The sequence below is a fragment of the Oreochromis aureus genome, linkage group 16 (genome assembly GCF_013358895.1).
Source record: "Oreochromis aureus strain Israel breed Guangdong linkage group 16, ZZ_aureus, whole genome shotgun sequence".
Classification (NCBI taxonomy): domain Eukaryota; kingdom Metazoa; phylum Chordata; class Actinopteri; order Cichliformes; family Cichlidae; genus Oreochromis; species Oreochromis aureus.
Window position 1 is genome coordinate 28,663,815 of NC_052957.1, and position 6,000 is coordinate 28,669,814.

Sequence of the window (6,000 nt, forward strand, 5' to 3'; positions counted from 1 at the left end):
ACCTTTAAAGTTGACCTTTGACCTTTTTAGTGTTGGAAAGACACTTTCTTGCACTGAGGTCTGCTTATTGTAAATATCCTGTACTTCTTTTTACACCTTTAAAGTTGACCTTTTTTCAGTGTTGACCTTTTTCAGTGTTGGAAAGACACTTTCTTGCACTGAGGTCTGCTTATTGTAAATATCCTGTACACCTTTTTTACACAGTGTTTTACACTTTTAAAGTTGACCTTTGACCTTTTTAGTGTTGGAAAGACACTTTCTTGCACTGAGGTCTGCTTATTATTAAATATCCTGTACTTGTTTTACACCTTTAAAGTTGACCTTTGACCTTTTTAGTGTTGGAAAGACACTTCTTGCACTGAGGTCTGCTTATTGTAAATATCCTGTACTTGTTTTTACACCTTTAAAGTTGACCTTTGACCTTTTCAGTGTTGGAAAGACACTTTCTTGCACTGAGGTCTGCTTATTGTAAATATCCTGTACTTGTTTTTACACCTTTAAAGTTGACCTTTGACCTTTTCAGTGTTGGAAAGACACTTTCTTGCACTGAGGTCTGCTTATTGTAAATATCCTGTACTTCTTTTTACACCTTTAAAGTTGACCTTTGACCTTTTCAGTGTTGGAAAGACACTTTCTTGCACTGAGGTCTGCTTATTGTAAATATCCTGTACTTGTTTTTACACCTTTAAAGTTGACCTTTGACCTTTTTAGTGTTGGAAAGACACTTTCTTGCACTGAGGTCTGCTTATTGTAAATATCCTGTACTTCTTTTTACACCTTTTAATGTTAAAGTTGACCTTTGACCTTTTCAGTGTTGGAAAGACACTTTCTTGCACTGAGGTCTGCTTATTGTAAATATCCTGTACTTCTTTTTACACCTTTAAAGTTGACCTTTGACCTTTTCAGTGTTGGAAAGACACTTTCTTGCACTGAGTTCTGCTTATTGTAAATATCCTGTACTTCTTTTTACACCTTTAAAGTTGACCTTTGACCTTTTTAGTGTTGGAATTACACTTTCTTGCACTGAGGTCTGCTTATTGTAAATATCCTGTACTTGTTTTTTACACTTTAAAGTTGACCTTTGACCTTTTTAGTGTTGGAAAGACACTTTCTTGCACTGAGGTCTGCTTATTGTAAATATCCTGTACTTGTTTTTACACTTGTTTTTTTAAAGTTGACCTTTGACCTTTTAGTGTTGGAAAGACACTTTCTTGCACTGAGGTCTGCTTATTGTAAATATCTGTACTGTACTTACACCTTTTAATGTTAAAGTTGACCTTTGACCTTTTCAGTGTTGGAAAGACACTTTCTTGCACTGAGTTCTGCTTATTGTAAATATCCTGTACTTCTTTTTACACCTTTAAAGTTGACCTTTGACCTTTTCAGTGTTGGAAAGACACTTTCTTGCACTGAGGTCTGCTTATTGTAAATATCCTGTACTTGTTTTACACCTTTAAAGTTGACCTTGACCTTTTCAGTGTTGGAAAGACACTTTCTTGCACTGAGGTCTGCTTATTGTAAATATCCTGTACTTGTTTTTACCTTTTGTAAAGGTCTGCTTGTTGACCTTTGACCTTTTCAGTGTTGGAAAGACACTTTCTTGCACTACTTCTGCTTATTGTAAATATCCTGTACTTGTTTTTAAGTTAAAGTTGACTTTGACCTTTTCAGTGTTGGAAAGACACTTTCTTGCACTGAGTCTGCTTATTGTAAATATCCTGTACTTTTTTTACACCTTTAAAGTTGACCTTTGACCTTTTAGTGTTAAAGACACTTTCTTGCACTGAGGTCTGCTTATTGTAAATATCCTGTACTTGTTTTTACACCTTTAAAGTTGACCTTTGACCTTTTCAGTGTTGGAAAGACACTTTCTTGCACTGAGGTCTGCTTATTGTAAATATCCTGTACTTGTTTTTACACCTTTAAAGTTGACCTTTGACCTTTTTAGTGTTGGAAAGACACTTTCTTGCACTGAGGTCTGCTTATTGTAAATATCCTGTACTTGTTTTACACCTTTAAAGTTGACCTTTGACCTTTTCAGTGTTGGAAAGACACTTTCTTGCACTGAGGTCTGCTTATTGTAAATATCCTGTACTTGTTTTTACACCTTTAAAGTTGACCTTTGACCTTTTCAGTGTTGGAAAGACACTTTCTTGCACTGAGGTCTGCTTATTGTAAATATCCTGTACTTGTTTTTACACCTTTAAAGTTGACCTTTGACCTTTTTAGTGTTGGAAAGACACTTTCTTGCACTGAGGTCTGCTTATTGTAAATATCCTGTACTTGTTTTTACACCTTTAAAGTTGACCTTTGACCTTTTTAGTGTTGGAAAGACACTTTCTTGCACTGAGGTCTGCTTATTGTAAATATCCTGTACTTGTTTTACACCTTTAAAGTTGACCTTTGACCTTTTGAGTGTTGACACTTTCTTGCACTTTTAGTAAATATTGTACTTGTTTTTACACCTTTAAACTTCAGTGTTGGAAAGACACTTTCTTGCACTGAGGTCTGCTTATTGTAAATATCCTGTACTTGTTTTTACACCTTTAAAGTTGACCTTTGACCTTTTTAGTGTTGGAAAGACACTTTCTTGCACTGAGGTCTGCTTATTGCAAATATCCTGTACTTGTTTTTACACCTTTAAAGTTGACCTTTGACCTTTTTAGTGTTGGAAATACACTTTCTTGCACTGAGGTCTGCTTATTGCAAATATCCTGTACTTGTTTTTACACCTTTAAAGTTGACCTTTGACCTTTTAGTGTTGAAAGACACTTTCTTGCACTGAGGTCTGCTTATTGTAAATATCCTGTACTTGTTTTTTTACACCTTTAAAGTTGACCTTTGACCTTTTTAGTGTTGGAAAGACACTTTCTTGCACTGAGGTCTGCTTATTGTAAATATCCTGTACTTGTTTTTACACCTTTAAAGTTGACCTTTGACCTTTTTAGTGTTGGAAAGACACTTTCTTGCACTGAGGTCTGCTTATTGTAAATATCCTGTACTTGTTTTTACACCTTTAAAGTTGACCTTTGACCTTTTCAGTGTTGGAAAGACACTTTCTTGCACTGAGGTCTGCTTATTGTAAATATCCTGTACTTGTTTTACACCTTTTAATGTTAAAGTTGACCTTTGACCTTTTCAGTGTTGGAAAGACACTTTCTTGCACTGAGGTCTGCTTATTGTAAATATCCTGTACTTGTTTTTACACCTTTAAAGTTGACCTTTGACCAGTGTTGGAAAGACACTTTTTCACTGTTGCTTATTGTAAATATCTTGTACTTCTTGCACTTTAATGTTAAAGTTGACCTTTGACCTTTTCAGTGTTGGAAAGACACTTTCTTGCACTGAGGTCTGCTTATTGTAAATATCCTGTACTTGTTTTTACACCTTTAAAGTTGACCTTTGACCTTTTCAGTGTTGGAAAGACACTTTCTTGCACTGAGGTCTGCTTATTGTAAATATCTTGTACTTGTTTGACCACCTTTTAATGTTAAAGTTGACCTTTGACCTTTTCAGTGTTGGAAAGACACTTTCTTGCACTGAGGTCTGCTTATTGTAAATATCTTGTACTTGTTTTTACACCTTTTAATGTTAAAGTTGACCTTTGACCTTTTCAGTGTTGGAAAGACACTTTCTTGCACTGAGGTCTGCTTATTGTAAATATCCTGTACTTGTTTTTACACCTTTTAATGTTAAAGTTGACCTTTGACCTTTTCAGTGTTAGAATTACACTTTCTTGCACTGAGGTCTGCTTATTGTAAATATCCTGTACTTGTTTTTACACCTTTTAATGTTAAAATTGACCTTTGACCTTTTCAGTGTTAGAATTACACTTTCTTGCACTGAGGTCTGCTCATTGTAAATATCCTGTACTTGTTTTTACACCTTTAAACTTGACCTTTAACCTAGGTTTCAAATATAGTTTGTCTGTTTCTCATTGTAAATATCAGCTTGTTTTTACACACAACATCCTGGAGGAGATAGCGTCTGTTTCTGTTTGGCGAATATCAGCGAACACACAACATCCTGGAGGAGGCGAGACCGCCAGGGTCACCGTGGATGGTCTGCCCGCCCAGCAAGCGTGGGGAGGCGACGGAGGAGAGAAAGCAGAAGAGAGGGATGCCGGCGGGCTCAGATGCTAGGCTACGCAAACAACCACACCGGCCAGCACTTCCGAGCCTTTTCGTATCGAACGCCAGATCCATCACCCACAAATTGGACGAATTGGAGCTACAGATAGCCACCACGAGCTTTGCATGCAACTGCAGCATTATTCTTATTACGGAGTCGCGGCTTCACCCGCTGATTCCCGACGCTGCAGTCGAGTTAGCAGGCCGCACGCTACATCGGCACGACAGAAACAGCAACTCAGGTAAAAGCAGAGGAGGGGGGCTATGTGTTTACGTGCATAACGAGTGGTGTTGTAACAGCAGGATCATTCACACACACTGTTCTCCTGATTTGGAGGTTCTGGCAGTCTCGTGCAGACCTTTTTACATCCCGAGGGAGTTTACAGTAGTTATTGTGATAGCTGTTTATATACCGCCGGATGCGGACGTCGGCACGGCTCTCAGCCTCTTGCTCAACACCATAAACAAACAACAGCTTGCCCACCCCGATGGGGTTTTTATTGTCGCCGGTGACTTTAACAAAGCGTGCCTAAAGACTGTGCTTCCTAAATTTGTCCAGTTTGTGGACTTTGCTACGAGAGGAGAACACACCTTGGATCATGTCTATTCAAACATCAGGCATGCTTTCAGAGCGACACCCCTCCCCCACCTGGCTGGATCTGACCACCTCTGCATGTCCCTCACCCCCACCTACACCCCCCCCTGCTGAGAAAAACAAAGCCCCAGACAAAGACAACAAAAAACCTGGCCTGAAGGAGCCCTCTCTCAACTGCAGGACTGCTTCTCAACTACTGTATGGGATTTATTCTCCAGCCACAACCTCCAGGAGTACACGGACACTGTACTCGTACATCAGGAACTGTGTTGACAATGTCACCGTCAACAAAAGGGTCAGGGTGTTTCCAAATCAAAACCCTGGATGAATAGCGAAGTGCAATCCCTCCTAAAAAGCCGCAACACTGCCTTCAAGTCAGGGGACAGGGGCTGCGATAGGGCGGCCAGGGCAGACCTGAGTAGAGGCATCAGGAAAGCTAAGGCTGCCTATAGGAGGAGGATTGAAGATCACTTTGCTGACAACGACCCCAGAAAAATGTGGCAGGGGATCAATCACATTACCGACTACAGAAGCAGTAACCAGGCGACATCTAGGATTGATGCCTCGCTGGCTGAGGATCTAAATCGTTTCTTCGCCCGCTTTGAGACGACCAGACCCTCAGCTGTCACACCACTTCCACCCGCCCCCAGCACCGCACACTAACACTTAGGGAGCATCAAGTGAGGTGTGTTCTAAGGTCAGTGAATCCCAGGAAGGCGGCAGGTCCTGATGGAATACATGGAAAGGTTCTCAGAGCATGTGCTGAAGAACTGACCGGAGTCTTCACTAAAATCTTCAACCTTTCCTTGTCATTAAACACCGTCCCGCCCTGCCTCAAAACCTCCACCATCATCCCCATCGCCAAGAAGACAGCTGTGGTCAGCCCAAATGATTACAGGCCTGTTGCACTTACGCCTGTAGTGATGAAGTGCTTTGAGAGACTGGTCTGTCAGCACATCGGGGCCAGTCTGCCTCCCACTTTGGACCCCCACCAATTTGCCTACAGGACTAATCGATCCACCGAGGACGCTATCGCCATAGCGCTCCACACTGCGCTGAGTCACCTGGAGCACAGAGGAAGCTATGTGAGAATGCTCTTCCTGGACTTCAGCTCAGCATTTAATCATATCATCCCAGAGATCCTGGTCCAGAAACTGTCTCACCTGGGACTCTCCACCCCCATCTGCCTCTGGATCAAGGACTTCCTGACAAACAGACCACAGTCTGTCAGTCAGACTCGGCCCCCACCTGTCCAGCACCATCACACTCAGCACT